This window comes from Rhopalosiphum maidis, chromosome 3, assembly GCF_003676215.2.
Source record: "Rhopalosiphum maidis isolate BTI-1 chromosome 3, ASM367621v3, whole genome shotgun sequence".
NCBI classification, from domain to species: domain Eukaryota; kingdom Metazoa; phylum Arthropoda; class Insecta; order Hemiptera; family Aphididae; genus Rhopalosiphum; species Rhopalosiphum maidis.
Window position 1 is genome coordinate 45943276 of NC_040879.1, and position 21684 is coordinate 45964959.

General features: G+C 25.6%; 1 protein-coding gene across 1 annotated transcript in view; it reads left to right on the forward strand.

Moving 5' to 3' along the window:
- The first annotated feature begins 292 nt into the window (after positions 1-292).
- LOC113555682 overlaps positions 293-21684 on the forward strand; it is a 32923-nt gene continuing 11531 nt past the window's right edge. Inside the window, exon 1 of the mRNA XM_026960182.1 lies at positions 293-740. The gene's annotated coding sequence lies outside the window, so the exon portion shown is untranslated. The remainder of the gene's footprint in view (positions 741-21684) is intronic.

A 21684-nucleotide genomic window follows, 5' to 3' on the forward strand; every position in this document is an offset into this window, starting at 1 on the left:
TAGCAATCGACCAAACTAATATAAGTACCATATACTATCATTCAATCATATCAACGCAATGAAACCGCAATTAAAGAATTAAAATAAATACCACGATAATCAAATTATACAAAGATACTGGAACTAACACTACGACAATTAAATTTAAAATATAAATGTCAATCACATAATTACGGACAGACCAAATTATCTATATCAAAAATGCCGCAAATATACATTCAAAAGATCATCGAAGAACGCGTATAAAAACCACAACGCCCTCACAGCAGGCGTGCTGTGTAAAAATCTCACCAATACGACACACAAGCTCCAAGCAGAAACACCGCCAAAAGAACACGAAGAAATACTGAAGACACGCGAGAACAGCACAAGATTCGATTCCGCGTACTGAGACCCTTTTTATTATTAATTTCGTAACGTTGCGTTGGTTACCCTTTTTTCTAAGTATAAACCTAGATTAGTATATTGGCCTTATTACTTAAAACTTAAAAACGTTCGTATAATTATTTATACTGCCTGACATCCAATAACATATTAATACATTGTCCTATGATCCTAAATCCTAATTTTAATATCTATCCAACCCTTTCTAAATATCTTGCAACATTAATATACCAATATAGGTTATACTCGAGCCCAAACGACTCAGTATCTATCTTAATAAAGTAAATCGGATCGTATATAATAATGCTTATCGAATCACAACACCGAGACACCTAAACACATCCGTTGACGAAAAGGTAAGTGGAAATTTAACAAATATATATATATATATAAAATTAAATACGTAGCTTCATGTCGACCCAATAATATAATGGTAGCAGAATAAAATAATGTAGATAGGGTATTTGATTTCAATTATTTAACAACCAACTGCATTTAATTTCAAATCATACACAAACTTATTTCCCCTTTAATCTCTATTACTTGTTATCATTTCATTACTTTACCAATTCACCAATACATTTATATTCCCACATCATAGCCCCTTCTCTCTCTCTTTTTTTTATTTATTGCCTTACTTGCACTATTTTATTCTACTACAATATTCTCATAGATAATAATATAATATTTTCATGAGACTTTGTGCTGATGGGAATCCACCACCCACCCACCAACAATTTTATGTGTAGAACAATTGTCCTACATGAACATAATGTTTGGCGCCGCTGAGAGGGATAGGTACAAAATGCATAAACTATAAAGAATAATAAATATTAAGATGGTTATTATTTATTATTATATTATAATATCAATATAATATCCAAAATATATTATATTAGTAAATTTACTCTTGGGGATATTTGAGTTAGATATTATAACTTACTTATAAGAAAATAAATTTTAACAATATTAACACTAACGGAGAACAGTTCAGTAGACAATAGTACAGTCTTACAGAGATTAGATTAGAGTAAACGATACCCACATTATTTAAAATATTACCACTACAGACATATACGATAGGTTACTATTAGATGACATCTTACTCAGACTGAATCACTTATAAACACGTACAAATTGTAATTATTTTCAGAAATAATTACGATTATTATTGGATCCTCGGAATCCGAATTTATAAGTTAAATAAGCTATTGTGAATTACGATTCAATAATAATAGAACTTATAATAAATTGTAATTTGTAATGTTTTTATGACGATTTTATTATACACATAATACATAATGGCTAATATAATAATTTTCTTAGTAGTATTCATAAACTTTTACAGATCTGCGATTTTATAATTATTTGTTATTAGTGATTACTAATAACTAACTTACAACTTATTACTTATTAATTATTACTACAATGGATAAAATATATTTTGGATCCGAAAAACCCTCTACATCAAAATATAAGTTTTCGGTATTAGTTTCGGTAGCAAAATGTTCATAAGGTTTCAGTCCAAACCCGGTCTATTTCGGTACGGTTCCAGTCCCTGGTTTTACAACAAATCCTGAGGCCAACACTGATCCAAATTATTTGTATATAAATATATTACTTAGTTATTACTTAGTTAATATAACAAAAATTATAACAGAACTCAGTTATTATTTTACAAAAAGTCAAATGATTATAATATATACCATATAGGTAAAATTTTAGTATTTATAGTTAATATTGGTACACAATAATACATACATTCATGTTCCGATAGGTAAGCAAATCCCATATCTGTAAAAACAAGATATATTGTGATACTTATTTATAATTTAAAACACGTTGATTGCCATGTGGCCACTGCCGGTTATCTGGCGGCTGGTGGTAGCACTGAAAATGTGATCGCCGACTGCCACACTACCATATTATCTATTTATACAAAAGTGACCGCAGGCTGCCACATCCCATATATTTTCAAATAAGCTTTGCTGTTCTGGCGCTTAAGTAATGATACGTATAATAGAGCCATTGCATAGAGAAGAAAATGATGCATCGAAAGGTATATTGTTTTACCTCGATTGAATATTCTTAAGGTATAAAAATCACGAAAAATGAACGCCGAGTACCACTTTATAATCTAAACTAATGCTATAATCTCATTAGCGAGATAACAAAAAAATACTGATATCGGTATCATTAATTTCTTATTATATTAATTTTATTCATATGGAAAAAATATAGTTAATAAATTAATAACAATTTAATATTTATTTACACTTCATTGCATTTGTATTGTATATGTTTATAACGGCATGACAGCATAATACTAATGATAGTAACAGATTTAAAATATCTGATTTTTGTATGAAATATGTAAAAGTTGAAATATCATAACACATTTTAAAACTTATACCAATACCACTCAAAATAATATATTTAATTGCGTTTTTTGTCTATACTATTAAACGCCTATATTTAATTTTATACGTGGAGTCATGTACTCAACAATTTACACATTTCAATAAAAATTAATTATATTATTTCATACAAAGAAAACCTAATCTTCTAAATAAATCTTGACAATGTGTGTATAATGTATATTGTATGTATTGCAGTCACTACTCACTAGAAATGTGCCGATTACCAAATAAATCTAAATGCTACTAACTATACCACATTTCGCCCATTATTTATACATATATTCCATAAGGAGTACATCACATACATACAAAAAATATCTAGACGCGAAATGGGAAGTAACACGATTGCACACTTTTTACCTTTTTATACTTGAGAAAATACAACACGATTGCGCATCTTTACCTTTTTAATTTGAGATATTTGTGTTTACTCAAAATAAAAAGGTAAAAGATGCGCAATCGTGTTGTGTTTTTTCAGGTAAAAAGTACACAATTGTTTTGCACCGATAAATAATATGTAAAAATATACTGGAAAATTACTGGAAAAAACACATACCATATTGAAAAAACAAAAATGTTGATGCAATATTTGACAAAATAAAATTTCTTTTTGATGTAGTTAAAAATTAATACTTGGTACGTAGGTACTTGAAATTTCAACCTAATATTTTTATTAACGGTGCCTATACATATTATAATTTTCTTAATATTTTAACTGTTATTAGAACATTAGAATCATTCAATTTATTCCAATAAATGTCGATAAAAATAGATTCTTAGGTCAAAATAAAAATTAAAAATGTAATTCAATATCCCTCAAAAAGTGTAATTTAAAGTAAATAAAAACATTTAGTAGAAAACGCACCTTAGTAATTATAAATATATTTTACAGTTAAATTAAAAACATACGTACGCTTAATTATGCATTCTAAAAAATAAAATTGATAAATTGTTATTTTAAGGTGATAACATTGTGATGTGGTCCTGCCGTATAACCAAGTTTTGAATAAAAAAATATATTGTTTGTTATAAACTAATTTTAAATCAAAATAAATACTAAATGCTTAAAATATTAATTATACTTTTCAAATTTTGTAAATCTTATTAGGGTCCATGATATCAATGGCGATTTAATACAAATAGAGAATAACTGTAATATATATTATATAATATATAAAATAAATTTTAAGTAAAGATATGATAATACAATAATTATTGGTTTTCAAACTATCGTAGTGACCAAAAACCCTCAGTGCAATTTTAATGGTTCTCAGTAAGTAAATAACGATTTAAAATAAAGGAGATTATTATACATTTTACGAGACATAAATTTCATAAATTGAATTAAAAAGTTCAACACATCAAATTAAAAATAAATATATAATGCACTTACTGAAATAGTCTAGAAATAAAATGATAAACATATATTAGTTTATAAATAATATTATACATTATGACACTATATCAACTGATAAAAGTTGAATGTTTACGAGACTTTAAAATTAATTATTATTATTTAGATTCTAAGCAGACTGATTAAAGTAATTTATTTATTAAGCTATGGGTAGGTAACCCAATGGTTGAATTATAATATCATCATATATTTTTAAATCGATTTAAATATTAACAAACTCAAATCCAAAAATAAATTACTTCAACCTGGGCATAATTTTATAACGCGTTTATTACCTACATATAAAGTGAAAACTATATTATTACATATCATCATGTCAACGATGAAAGTCCAGAATGGAAATCACGAAGGATGTTATTAAAAATGGATGAGTAAAGCGAAATGCAGTTATCTCAAACATGGAAAACTATTTTTTCAATCTTTTTACTTGGAGAAGCAATTTAGAATTGATAAATTATGGTAATTATATACTTCTGCTATATTGCTGAATAGCGTTACGGAGCCGAAAATAACCATCTTGTGGTTAAAACATTTACAATGCTATTTATGAAAAATAAAGTTTGTCAAAAATGATAAAAATGCTCTTATAAAAAAACAGAGAAGCCTTCAGGACGAATTGGTTTAGAATTACATAATTTTAACAAATCACGTTCAATATCGTTAATCGCTAATTTTAAATTATTTAGAAGATAAAACAATAAATAGAATGTTTAACCTGAATCTACAAGAACCAAGTGAACATTATTATAGACAGGATTAACTTTAGTCTAAAAATTAATTTAGAGAAAAACTATCGGTATCGTAATCTTATTGTCCATATTATTAGTTTATTACTATAATTCTTATTTTTACAGACTATTAGGAATTATATTTCCATCTTTACTCCTCCTGACAAAATCCCAGAATTATTTAGTTTATAATTATGTAAATATTACTTATATTGATGTTTTTATTATTGTGTAACGTGTCATAAATACTTAGTAATAATAGAATGACACTTAATTAGAATGATTTTTATTGAATTCAAGTTTAACACGTCAATGATTACAATAACCTACACAATTACAAGATACTTTTGAAAATGGCTGTTATCAAAATGAGTTCCATGGATAATAAAATCATAAACTCATAACTATATGACTAATAAATAAATTAAATAAACAACATAGTTTTACACACTGCACATAAAATATTATAAGATAGTTTTGTACACAATTAGCCATTTTTGTTATAGAATTTTAGTTGTCAGAAATGATTGAACGTCAAATAGTTTTATCATAAATAAACATACAACTAAAACATCTACACTAAGATATATTTGTTTTGTTATCTTCAGCGCACAAAAATTATAATTATAGGACTTATGTCTGTATATTGAATAATTATATAAAAATTTGATGCACTACAGTTTTTCAGAATATGAAAACTTTTATTAAACTGGCAATACACATATTATGACCTTCAAAGTGTCAACATTTTTTACTTTTATTAATCGTATTAACGATTTACAAATGTTAAAATCGTGTACCTACCAATAAACTGAAAAATGGAGAATAATTTCTAACTGCAAACCATTTGTATTAAATACATATGGCATACCTAACATTACTTAGCTTTTTGACTAACATAATAGGGAGGGAAACATTGGTTCTGGGTCCAACAGAAGCTTATTAGCGTGAAAATAACTAGATTTTAAGAAGAATTTTCACTCTAAAGATGTAACGATGTTGCGATTAAGAGGACGTCTCACTCGCATGTTTTCCCATCTTATACACGTACCACATAGACACATAGTACATTTTCATTCTCCAGTTTTAATAGTGTGATTTTAGTTTTAATATTAGAGTGAATTGACCTATTATCAAACTTTTAGGTAAGAACATTATCTGTGTTCTCTCGTTGATTTTTTACGATATTTTAATTTTTAAGTGAATTATGAGCATTTTCAAATATTTAATAATTTCATACTCATAACTCACCTAAAAATTAAAATATCGTATAAAATAACGAGAGAACACAGATCATTTTCTTAACTAAAAGTTTGATAATAGGTCAATTCACTCTAATATTAAAACTAAAAACACACTATTGAAACTGGTGAAATAAACTTTACTATGTGATACGTGTGTAAGACGGAGACAACACATGCGGGTGAAACGTCCTCTTAAAAATGTTATTAGTTTTAAATGGTATTAGAGATTTTAATACGATGTACCAACTTCTATAAGATTAAAATCAAAGCTGCACAATTAATATTAATTCTTCATTAATAAATAATATTCATTACGTACATCCGATCTCTGTAATAATATAAAAAAATATATTTGTTATTATAAAATCTTCATAATTTGTCCTACTATAGAATAAATGGTGTGTTTACAATCATCATTAATATAGTTTATAAAGTATAATAAGAGAAAAAATAATCAGAGTTTTCAATTTTTTTGTAATTTCATAGCAGTGCTACTTTAACTTCAAACTACAATACATTGTGTTAAAGTAATTAAATAATGTAATGAACCATTTAATTTAAGATAAATTGTTTGAATAAGTTAAACATTTTTTAAGTCCAAAATAAATGTGTAGAGCAACATGAACATTTGATTAACAAAAATTATAATATTTAACCATTAAATTAGTACTTATAACATTTTTACAAATTAATAGAATATGACATTTTTTTTTTTGATATTCTCTTATGTATTTAACTACGTAATATGAAAAACCTATTGGTTTTAACACTATAGTTTAGAACCAAAAAGTTATATTTACATTACAATAAAATACAATTATATTTACAAAGCATCATTTAATTCACTAATTAAGTATTAATTTTTAAAATATAATATTAACCTTTTTCTACAGCTGCAAAAAAAAAAACGATTTTACTTGTTAATATTAAAGTAATATAACAACTAACAATAAATTAAAGTGTTCTATAATTAATTATTGTGATTTATAAATATAGTCAAGAACAGTTAACTTTAAAAATTTTAACTTATTGTTGTTGACTACAGGTTATAACCTATATTTTTAAAATAAAAAGGTATCAACCATTTTTTTTACAAATATCTTAATACGAATGATCTGTACTACTTCTATAGGTTGTCACTGAAAACACCATAATTATATACAAAATAAAAAAATAATACGTACCTTCTAGACCTATGGAAAATCATTTATTAATTGATTTTTAAATATGATAGATATATAATATCCATTATAACGAGTGATTCAGTCTGTTGTATTTTTGATTTGAGAATGTTAAAATAGAAGAATTTTTACTATTCCAAAATATGAAATAAATAACACTGATTTTTAAAATTCTCCTCTCAGAATCAACAATTGTTGGTCATATTTCACTCAGAATACTATAATTCTATACAAAATAAAAAAATAATACATACTTTTAGGATCTGTAGACAATCATTTTTTAATTTTGATAAATTATTTACTTGTACCGAGTGATTCTTTTATCAAATAACACTGATTATTTCAAAATCATTAACATTCTAAAAAATATTTATATTGCAATGTTTTACATATTTCAAAACTTTTTCTACAAATGTACACTGTAAAGATTTATTCATTTTTATTGAATATATTCTTTAATTTACAAGAAAAACAAATTGTATGATATAACTTATAATCTACTCAATCAAAAAATAAATAATCAATGAAATTATAAAAAATATATATATTTTTTTTTAAATAAGGTTTTTTTTTTTCATTAGAGATTAAGAAAAAAATATTTTTACAAACAACACTTCATTACAATTAAATAAAAAATACTAATAATATTTACTTCCAGGTATGAGTTCTAAAAATAAGTAATTATTATTGTCACTGAAGAGTTATTAATAATATTTATTGATGTTTATGTAGATTTATGAATTATCCAAATTACAGAATATTTAGTAATTCCACAGGAAAGCTACTTGTACTTTAAACTGAGTGAAAGCAATATGTTATTCGATAAAGCACAGTTGAGCATAAAACAATTGAGCATATAACTTTTTAGCATCGAATATTTTATGCGATATTGCCACATTCACGTTACCAACATTTTGTAACTTATTATTATTAGTATTTAATATTCAAGCTTTCGACTAATATTTAAATTCTAAGGATACGGAATTTTTATTAATATATTTAATCCAACTTGGAAATAGATACCATGCAGATTTATGAGTTATTTGAATTATAGAATATTCAGTAATTCCACAGGAGAACTACTTTAACTTTAAACTGGTAATATGTTACTTTGATGATATGTACTGTTTATATTTATTTTGTTATATTAATTTGTGTGTTTAAAATCACTTTTCATAACGTGTAAAATAATTCAATTTACAAGTTTATAATTTTCAATTGAATCAAAACAACATCTCAAGATAGAAAACCTAACCTTACTTTTTTGATAGACGGTTTTTACATTATTACATTATTAATTTTATATTCTGATGCAAAATATGTACCTATTTCGATACGTTGAAATCAAATTCGGATGAGTATTTATTGTGCAGATGTAAATAAACAAAAATATTTTAGGATATATCCTCCACATGCATATTATAAAAATGTATTCTTTTTTATTGCATACCTATATTCTAAAATATTTTTATTTTATTTTTAAAAAATATAAGATTATATGATATACCTAACTTTTATACTACTCATCCGAGTTTCGATTTTTAAATATCGAATATCGAAATACAGCAAAAATATATTATTTCAGAATTTAAAATCGAAAATGTGTTGTCATTCGAACAAGTAAAAATCAATGAAGTGATGAAAAAATAATTTTTTTTTTAAATATGTTGTTTTCTTTCATTATAAATTATGAAAAAAAAAAAATGTTTTCTAAAATGAAATTTTGTTACAAAAAAAAAAAAAATTAAAAAAAAAAATAATAATATTTACTTGTACGAATATTATCAATGTAATCTGTAAATAATAGTTATTTATTTAATTTTGAAATATGTAAAAATTATAAATAATAATATTCATTAAATTCTACATATATTGTATAAAACTAGCAGTGTCATTAGATCCATTTAGAAATTGTTACAATGTAACTACCCATGTGTAATGTTAAATACGGAGCTGATACAAACAGTTTGGTACAAGTATCAAATAATAAAGGTCATAAACTATAATGCTTAGTGACAATATTTGCATTTTCTCATTATTGGATTTAGAATTTTGTATTTCTCAATATTGTGGAAATGTGGACAGACAATTAGTTTGCTAATTAACAACAACGTAGTGTCAGAAAAGTATAATTCGATAGTTCATAATTACTGATAACAGTACAACGAATGCTAGTAAAACCACTTTGCCAGAAGAACACATGACAAAAAACAATATCGCAGGTTAACAATAACGATTAAAAAGCTAACAAACAGTTTAATTTAATTAAATTAACTAAAAAACTTAATTTCAAATTAATAAATTTGATATGAGTTTAACAAGTTATTAGTTTATAACAACCACATTTTTTTTTTTTTGGTATATGCTAATTTGAAATTTCATACAAATAAAATTTAAATTTAAAATAGATACTTATAATATCCACGTACTTGGTATAATATCTAAATGGTTTTTTTTAAACATTAGTAATTATATATTCATAATATTAATTAATATTTAATAGCTATTGAAATATATTTTTATTTATGAATTATTAGAATTTCAAAATATTCTGTAATTCCGTAGGAAAATTACATAAATTTCAAATTCTCAAAACTTATAGTTCTACTGTGAAAACATTTGGTTAAAATTTAAATTTGCATTAAACTATTTACATAACGAAAATAAGTTAATAGTTTTTGGTAATCTAAATTGTTTTATCGTGTGGATAAAACATATATACAATTTTACAATGTAGTTTAAAACAAAACCGTTTTATTTATATCACAATTAAATAATTGCTGGATTAAATATAAATTTAAAAATTATCATGATTACATACTTATTTGATCTATAAAAATACAAAAAAATTATAAACGTTGGTGGTAAAGTAATGATAAACTTTTTGAATTAAACTTTTTGCAATAACAATAAATACGCACACATTAAATCTAAACTCCTAATTTACAAATCTCTAATTAAGCCCATCTGGACATATGGCATACAGCTCTGGGGTAATGCTAAAAAATCAAACATCAACAAAATACAGACCTTCCAAAACATAGCGCTAAGGAAACTACTTAATGCTCCACTTTATGTCTCCAACCACTCCATACACCAAGATCTCAGGATGAATTCCGTTAAAGATGTAGCAAAACTCTACTGTAAGCGTTTCCACAGTAGGTTACCCAATCATCCTAACCCTCTTATAAAAAAACCTAGCAGTCCCTTCGATTCCGGGTAACCCCGTCAGACGTCTCAAACGTAACTGGTGTCGTGACCTGCTAGATGCATGAATCCTAGATTAAATCCTCCAACTAAACTCTAAACAAAATAGGTATAGTGTCATCATTGGGTGGCTTCTTCCGTCAGACTATTCATGTTTTTTTTTTTATATATTACTTTTATCTACTTTGCTTATTGTTCTCTGAATAGATTGTAAATATCTTGCAAAAATAAAAAAATTAAAAAAATAAATACTTCAAACAACCTCAGTAATGCAGATAGTAGGACTATTACGGTTCCGAAAAAATAATAATAGTAAAATCACAGAATTCTTCAAGATTTTCCACAAAAATTGTAGGCTTTATTTTACACAAAATACCTTAATCATATGCAAATTAAATACAGAAATAATACGTACTTTCCTGATCTGTGAACAATAATTGTTTAGTTAATTTTTAATATAAACATATTACGTTGGTACTACGTATAATACTACCTATAATTTATAGCCCTACTTTTAAAGCTGTAAACTACTGTGTCAATGATTCCTTCTTTTGTTATTAGGGGTGAAAAATTAGTCAACAAAAAAAACAGTTTGCACGAAATGTTTGGACTGTCTGATGGACGTTTTAACGTAGGGCTCTAAAGCACGTGTCAAAAGAAGCTCGGCAAATTTAAATTAATTTCTTTTTTGTATATCGAATTAATATTATTCCGAAATTTAAATAAATTATGAACAATTCTGCTAATTTAGTATCACAATTTAAAAAAAATATGTATAATTATATATATCTTGGTATAATCTAAATAAATAACAGGCCGAGTATTATTATTTTGGTAATGTTTAACTATAGCACCTGCAAATTTTACTCGCATACTATGTCATTCCGCTCCATTAAGAACCGTCTCTCATTATTACATTTTTTGTATATGAAGGTAAAACTTTAAAAAATATGTCACATGGAAGTACCATAACCTTTGTACTCAGTTATTTTTTTATACTCAGCTAATACATTTGATTTTGGCGGATACTCAAGTTTATCATAATAATCGTGAAAGGTTCTCCATTTATTTGTGATCATTTATTTCCTTCCACGGTGATACGCTTCATGATGTTTCACTTATACTACACGCTTCAGAAGTTTTTAATTGTGTCTGTTTATAAAATGTGACTGCCTCCGGATTAGATGAATGCATAAATGATTTGTTGAAATATTTATACACATTGAAAATATTATATTTCGTTGGTGAGTGAGTATCACTATGAAGACATTAAATATATATATATATATATAATGCCAACGGAAATATAACGATTTAATGTGCGCAAATACTAAATACAAACAGTAAACAAAAAACTCGAAAGGTTATACAAGTGACGTGACTGTAACCCTGGCATAAAAAGTATTTTATTTTGTTATTTTTTGCGAAGGAAAAAATATATGGGCGGTTAAAAATGTTGGTGTTGGTACACGTTTGAACAATGATGTTATCGAAATTCGACCAGCTGTTGTTTCGTAGAGGTATCGGCGCATATTGATAAATACTGTATTTCAGAAATAGCATTACCAGTCGCGCAACCGCCGAAGTCCACTTTTCGTGAAAACTACTGTAGATTCTAGAATATAGATACATCTGATACATCTAACAAAAATAGTTTACTGCTTATAAATCGACTTAATTATTAGGTTAACGCTACGGTATAGAACAGGGGAAATAAAAAAAAATATAAAAACGGTAAATAAATAAACATAACAAATATTTACCAATTTTTACTATAAAAAACATGTATATTATATTTATAATATTATATAGGATTATAAATATTAAATTAACAATAATATTATTAATATTCAACAAAAAGACATAAATTCTGATGTTTGTGTATTCATAAATGATAATATAGTCTATCTTTTTCATTTGGTGCATTTAAAAGTATTATTAAAAAATAATATCCTTTTAATTTCACTTATTTTAAGTTTTATAGATTTGCCTATGCACATTTATTTTTATATTCTAATAAACAAATGTATATATTCTTTTGGACACTTCTTAAATATTACAAGAATTTATACTATTTGAGTAATATGCTCTCTAATATTTCTGAATTGCATTGTCTAATAATATAAATATTAACATTGAGCTAATGGATGCAATAATTTACATGCATAAAATCTTGAACAAAATAAAAATACATATAAAATAAATAAAAAAATAAAAATGTACATACATAGTGACTCTGAAAAATAAAAGTTAATAATAAAACTGATTTAAAGAATTTGAAATAATGGGATTAATATTTAAAATTTTAAAAATAATAATAACACAAGCACGGCATATTTGATTTTTTTTTTTTCATTTATCTGGTATTATTATTTTGTAATCTTATATCTAATGGTAATATCAGCAGTTTCTAAAATATACTATGAGAAACTTATCACATAAAAATATAAAACAAATTGTACTAAATGTAATATAATTAAAAACAAACAATTACGTACGATATACTACATCAACTAATTAAAAAAAAAAACCACAATATAGGTATGAGTAATTTATTTTTATAGTTAATATAATTAATTAAGACAAATCTTATAAAACAATATAAAATTTAAATTTTACGTACTAGCTGGTATTCCTATTAAAAATTTGTTAAAATAATATTTTTTTAATAACATAATATTAATAATATTTATTAGATTATATTTTACTGTAAATTTACTGAAAAATTTAAGAATTAAATATAAAATAAAAAATAAAATGTTCTAGTATATAACATAATTACTTTGAGTATAGTTAATATCGTAGGTTAACTGATGGAAATAGGGTAACTATTAAAGATTACATGTGATGAAACTATACACGAGAAGTAGCAACTGTTACTTCGATATTCCACAAGTTTCTATAATTTGATATATAATGTGTAAAATATTCTATAACAGCCTACTTCGGTCCTAAATACTGAAATACTATTGACCACTGCGTGTATAAAGCTTATAAGTTCCACTGACTTGACCTTGGGGTCAACACGCGGTGCGGTTCATAGATCACCAAGTGTTCCCCTCGGTTCGTGGGTAGTTTTTGGACGGCAAAAAATCCAAATTCTTACAACTTAAATAAATCAAAATATAAAATTCTTAAATATGTATTTACCTCCATTTTCTATAAAAACAAATATATAAAGTTTTGAATTCATACAACAATTTTAGTAAATCTTTCATTTTTTAAATGTGATTTTATTTTGTTTTTAAAAGTAATTTGATGTTCTAACATTGTGTTAAGCGGTCAAGCTTATAATTTTACAATGATTGTCAGTTATTTAACTATCTCTATCTTCTTTTTTTAAACATTTTATACCTCCTCAAACATAGAAATCATAAATTGCATTTACGCAGAATTACAGTTTTCATGGAATATTTATATAACATAATCACCAAAATTACAAACAACGATTTACAAACACAGAAACTTTATAAAATTATAATATTGAATGGTTGAATGACAATTAAAATTCAATAAATATAAGCTAATTATAAATGTCAATTATAATATGTAGGTATTTTAAAAAACAAATGCTTACCACCATATGTTACTGCAAAATAAAATAGGCTTGTATTATTATACGATTAATAATTCTTAATAATAGTGAAAATAATTTAACGTTACGGGTAATTAAATTGTATAATTATTAAAAATGGGTCGAAACCATAAATATGATCTGGAACTGAACACCAATCAAGTATTTTTAATATTTTTATACAGATATAATAATCACTTATATGGATCTTGTAATAGATTTACAAAAATGTTCATCCATTGAATAATTTTTTATAAAAAAAAGAACCTACAAATAATTGAAAATTTGGCATGCCTATAAATATCTCAAAAATATTTTAACAAGTTTGTTAATTTTATCAGATTATAAAAATAATAATATTATTACGGAATACGGATGTCCGTGCACAAATAAATTAAAGAAACAATTTCGAATGAATTATTACTTTTTATATTTCAAATTGAAAAGAAAACTTGCAATACAATTAATAATTAATATAATGTTTTATAAAATGGTTTGACAATAAGAATGCTTTGGCGAGAATAACAATGTTCTGTATTACTACTTTAAAACCCAACTGCCACGGCTTGCAATGAGAGTCAAGCCTCTAGCCAGCGCTTACCTAGAATTGCTTTCAAAGTAATTCCTTCAGACAATCGCCGTTGTACAATATTATTATATACTAAAATATATTATGTTAGCTTGTAAAAAATTCCAAGTATCTAACATGGTAGATTTATAAAAAACAGAATATGAAGTTAAATTTCTCATTGGAGTTTGACATTTATTCGCCTTAATGGATCGTTTTCTAAGTAATTAAACATGTGGGATGTAAAAAGTAGCAATAGACCGCGTTGATCGCTGAAGTACTTAAAAACAAATTAAAGAAAAAACAGCAGACAATTTGACTTTGATATTCAATAAACCATCAATGAACCTAATACCTGTGGGAATGAGGCAATTCAGTGCGGTTAGCGGTAAGGTAACAAGTAACAAAATATTATCTCTAAATTAATACAATATCAATATTTATTAGTGGATATTTTTTTTTTTAAAACACAGAAAATACGTACTTAGATTATCTAAAAATTATAAACAAATAATTATTTACAATAATAAACATACATATATATATATATTGTTTTTGTATTTAAGAAAATATAAACATAAATAAATCTATATTATTAAAAATTAAAATATATTATTATATGTTTCTGTGATAACATTGGTGTTACGTTCCAACTCTAAAAATATGTATCTTCCGTCAACACTTATTGTTTATTCATTAATATTTATATACATTTATTCAATTTAGTATTATTTAAACAACATTACAAATAACAAAATATAATTCAATGTATGAGTAAGGAGTGGTGTTATTGCCCAACTCCAAGTTTTTTAAATATTCTAAACTGTCTCATCGTTCCAAACCCAATTTACAAACCGTCTGACAATGTCTTTGTGACTGATTCCCTCATATTATAATATTTTAATCTCATTGAGAGTGGAAGTAATGGCAATACGGAACTATACTAGGTGTGGTCGTATTTATCTCACTACAACATTTGGTTTTCTGGTCAACCTGTTACCTTTTGGTGGATTCTCGCCTTCGACTTTTCTCCGTAGAGACGTGTGATTTTAGTTATATATTTTTAATATAATAGTACACACAATGTGCCCTATGCTTCATCATAATGGCCTTAGCATGTTTATGTTTCTAATTGCCCAAATAATTGTATTTTAATACCTGTCGTGTGTAGTCTTTATGTATTTAGTATAATATATAAATCTACTTGGTATAAAAATTGTTTCTTAATATTACATCTTAGTGTTTACTGAAATGTACAATTGCTCTATTTTTAGAGAAGTTTAAAACTTAAGGAATATGACAACTAATTTGGTATACATTAAATAAATGAATATATACTTCCACCATAGATAATATTAATAATTTTGAATAGTAATTTTCAAATAATTACCGATAAAATTAACGCTTGGGTCATTTCCATCATCTGTAAATGTATTATATTAGTAAAATACAATTCCTCAATCAATTGAACTCGTTTAACTTAATTGTTTCCTAATATTATTTTAGACCGAAAAAATTTAAATTTAGTACATGTAAATATGCATTATTAACAGGGGTAATTCATTTTTATATTTAAAATATATAATAAAATTTAACTATCCTATGGAGAATAATTTATATTATAATTATTGTACTTGTAGAAACTGTCTAGAAATATAATACTGTAGCTGTTTTGAATAATAGCAATCAATAAAACATTACTTATTGTTTTTTAGCTTGTTCCATTAGTTCCATTAGTTTTTCGAATTTCGTATGTGTTGTTTGGGTGCAAGTATTCATAAAATAATGTTTTATCTCAATATTTTTTAAATAAACAAAATCGAATCTTCAACATCGGGAGCTGCATATGTCTATGCTGAGGAATAAGCTAAGTCGTTGAGTCCATTCAAAGAAGGTTTCCAGTTGGGTTTGTAATAAAAAGCAGTCAACGTGAAAGTCAATTTTACAAAAAAAATTTATTTCGTCAGTAAATAATAGAAGCTTAACAAAATAGAAACACTTATTTAGTGAAATAATAAATATGATAAAAAAACAGAGGACTCAAGTGACCTCTCTGTAGAACACCAGTGGTATCTAATGATAATTCTGAAACGGCTCCGTTTAGGGTAACACATTTTCTACGAGATGTTAAGTATGACGTGAGTCAGGAGATGAGCGGATGGCCGATACTGAGGGTTTCAAGAGTGACAATGATAAGCCCGTGGTCTACAGAATCTACGCTTTTATGAAGTCGATAAAATTGACTAACTTGACCATTAGCCTCAAAACTGTTTAGTATGTAGGTGGTGAAAGAAATACTGCTGGTAGTTGCTCGCCAGGGCGGAAAACATGTTGAGAATCAATAATTATATGGTTAAGATTTATTTTGATATAAGTAGAATTGCTTACTTTTAAATCCAGCAACATTGATTAGAAAAACTGTTAAATTTTAAAATAATTAAAATTAAATTTGTATAAGAAACTATGGTTTAGTAATATAAAAATTGATTAATTTAATGGTTTAAGAATATAAAATAAACTAATCTATTTTTAACCATAATAAAGAAGTGCCTAGCTTATTATTGTTTCATTGAATGTTTAGGAATTGTATTTACAATCTGTTATTGGTCAATCATACTGTTATATTAGTACGTTTCAAATATAAAATAAAGAAACTTTATACCTAATATATTTCAATATTTACTTTAACAACTTTACATTTAATACAATCAATAATGTGCTATATGTTTGATTGTATACTAATTTAACCTTTTGCAAATTGTAATACAATTATCAGATATTTATGATTCTTAATAAGCTGTAATCAGCTTATTAAGAATCATATTACATATTTTAAGATTTTTGTCTAAATGGAGATTTTTTTATTGATATTAAATAATGAATAAAAATAGTAAAATATCTATAAAATATTCAAAATATTTTGAAAAACGTATAAAAAATATTAATATAAACTTTTGTTCAACATTCTAAGTACCTATATAGGTTTTTGAAGTAATAACTAGATTTAATTTGCTATGAGAATCCACACTTCCAAGATCCTAAGATCTGAGCACATTTTCTACTATTTATTGTTTATAGACACACACACACACAAAAAAGTAACTTAAACAATTACAAATTATGAAAATAGTAACATTAGAGTAGTGGTCATTAAATTACACACACATTTCAACATATTTTTGTAATAGCTATAACAATCTTAAATTTATGAATACAACAAATTTACTTCAAAATAAGACAAAGGACCTAAGATTAATAATTTTGTAAATTTATTATTTAGCATAATGGTCAATTATCTCAACAATCATCTAAGAATAAACAGTACAATAATATATCAACCATTTATTTACTAATAATAAGTTAAAAATATTACATTTGCAAGCGGCTGAAAAAAATAAGTTATAGTACTTAATTATTATATAATTATGTTCACATAAGATCTAATAAATTCTAAAGTCTCATTGATTAGATTAAATAAGATATAACCATAAGATTAAACCATCTCTCTGCTTCTTTTGTAAACATTTTTCAAATATTAAAAAATTATATTAATTTGATTAAAATTTGTAAATAAATATTAAAATTATAGTTTATAAGTAACATCAATTGTAAGTTGCTTCAATAAAAGTAATAAAACCAAGTAAAATTTCATTGTGTCAAAAAGATGTTGTATGTAATAAATGATTAGTAATAGCTTATTTATATACTACAGCTATCTTTATTGAGTATATACTATTTGTATGAAGAGCAAACTTAATATTTTTTCTATTATAAACAATAACAAATTTAAGGAAACCTTCAGACATAAGATATTTGTTGCCTATGAATATTATGTATATTAAAATTGTTTAAAAACTAATAATAAGAAACGGTGTAAGATATGTTTGTTTCTAGTTAATAGTAAAATAGGGATCAATAATTGGATAGTTTCTAAATAATTTATATCGAAATCTACCAACCATTGTATATGAATATCAATACAATAAAACATTTAAAAAAAAAATTATTATATATAAATAAATTTTACCAGCGTCTTGTCTATTAAAATCTCCCGGGATACCTAAATTAAATCACGAAATGGTATAAGTTATATATAAAATACAACAATTATGATCATACCTAAAAATTCCATGTAATAATCAGTTGCAGTCGTTGAAATAACCAAAACTGAAATAATTGTGATTGTAATAGTTATAAAAAAATTCATTTTAGTTAATTGATATGTACGAAGAATAAAAATTATATGAACATTAAATAATGAAATGATAATAAGAATAGGTACTTCTCGACTTCTTTTGTAAGTGACTCCTTCCTAACCCACACTACAATAATTAAAAATAAACAATGATCAAATAATATGTAACAACAAATGTACTATGACAACAAAAAACATTCATTGTTGCTAAATACCACCTGTTTACCTTATGTTGATAACACCACAATTTTTTACTTTACATTTGACTCAAAATCAACATGGAAATCTGACATTTTGAAAATTAAAAAATCAGCCTACAATAGCCTAAGAATAATAAAAACTCTTAACCATTTGTAATGGGACGCGGAAAAATAAAATAAATTTTGAACTTCAACGATATAATGAATATCGTCGTTATTCATAATTGAAACTTTTTTTTTTTATTAAGAAAGATACAAAACCTCGGTCATTGGGACATATAATATATTAGGACAATTTATCTTATATAATAAATTTGTACATAATATGTACATGTTACTTAAATTAATTTGATCAATCCACTTTACTGGAGAAAGGAGATTATGTTGGGGACTGGCAGGTTTGGTCCAAGGCTAACAAGATATTCAAGTTGAGTTAAATAACGGTTACAATTTTTGTGTTTTTAGAAACTTTTTTAATTTTATAACTGTGCCCCCTGTGCCCGCTCGTATCCAAGTGACGATTTTTAAAATTTCAAATTTTTAACGCGGAGGTCTTAGACGTACTGGTCTATGATGTCATGGCGAAGCTGAATTACGGTGAACTGACCTGCGGTCTTAGATCACCTCATATTTACAAATAGTTAAGTTTTGTTCGTTTAGAGGGGAGAAAATTATTTGAAATTTGTATATTTCAGAAATTTCGTTGACGGGTTCCAGTGTATTTTGAACTTTCATCGCGAAACCCATAGGTCGATCAGTTACAGATATATCGTACGGTACTACGGTAGTCAGAAAAAAAGCCACAGAAAAAAATTCGATACATTCATATCGTACATATTATGTTCTTGTAACACACGTTTAAACATAATTATATTTATTATAAAACAATATTCAAAATTAGGTTAAGAAAACAGATAAAAATGTATAAATAATAATATTACTATTAAAATAAATAATGATGCATATCCGCATAAGTTGGGTAAATATTATAATATTACTACTAGCTGTCCCCGTGCACTTCGTTGCTCGTACAAAATGTACCCGTGTTAAGTTTAGTTGCCTATAATACTTACAATTCCAACATTTAGCGTAAAGATAAACACTATTTTAGGATTTTTGATTTGGTATATAGATGATATCTTTGGCATACATAGGCATAACTAAGGGAGGGGACTTGTGTAGGCTTCAGCCCCCCCCCCAGAATTTTTGGGTAAATGTATGTGCTTATAAACATATTAATAGGTATTAACTTTATTTTCGTCTACAATATAAAAAAATATATTGTTTCATATAAACAAATAATCATTCAAATCATTTGTAAACACCAATAGAAACAATAAATAATAATCCAATTAAAAAAAATGTACTATAAAACATTTTTAGGAATCTAGTCCTCCCTAGCTTAAAGAAATAGTTGTGCTGACATAGCAATTTTACATAATTGTTCCACCAAAAATGCATTTTTTCAATCGATTAACCAACTGATTATGTAATATATTGAGATTATTAACCCGGAAAAGCTATCCTATCTTATGACGGAGATAAAATTAGACACATTGATCATAATTTCACCAAAATCGATTGAGTAGTTTCGGAATGCATCGAGAACATCATATACTCATCGACCACCAAATTTTTATATATAAGATATATTAGTAAGGTATTTCCATATAATTAGGTATCTATTTTTACTTAGACTTAATGTGACAAACGATGCAATTGGAGTTGATATAAATATATCACTTTGTGATTGTGTGAGTGTAAAGTAGCCACCGACACCGAATCGCCGTCTGTCGACGCTGGTGCGTGACAGGCAAATGCTACGGGATAGTCGAATTGCACTAATCACCTACAAAGAAATGGTCGAATTATACTTGGATTGAAAAAAGGTAGTGGTTGAACTGCACTCGTTCAAAAAAAAAATTAAAATGGAAAAAACGTGTAAACACGTTACGAGTCGAATCTGTATAATGAAAACCCATAAAAAATATCACGAATCTTATGTTTACGAACGCTACGGGCTATCTATAGCATTATAATATATTAGTTCGTTGATGCCATTTAGATAACGCAAATAATTATTGTCGCCAAGGCCAAATATAAAAAACTACAGGAAATAGTACATTTTATATCTACTATTATTTATTTTACTATGTTTATCGTATAGAACATAGAGCGTTTTGAAATGATAGGGAAATAGTTTTTTTGTAAAAATATTAAGAGTTAATACGTTTTAACGCATATTTTACAAGCAAAAACCACACGAGAAATAGAACGTTTTAATGCAATTTGTAAATAGTTCGTTTTCACCTATTGTTAGACAGAAATAGAACATGATGCCACAATCGCCGAATAGCAAATTCAAATTAACATAGGAAATAGTACGTTTGGTTTCAAATCGATCACGTCATTCAATTCCTCGTCCATTTTTCGATGTAAATAAATGACATTTTGGAAATAGTACGTTTTAAAATTTCATATTTTAAATAAAAATAACAAGTAATCAAAAACTCAATATGTACATCTTTTTAATACCTAGTATTATATACGGTTATATTATCATAATAAA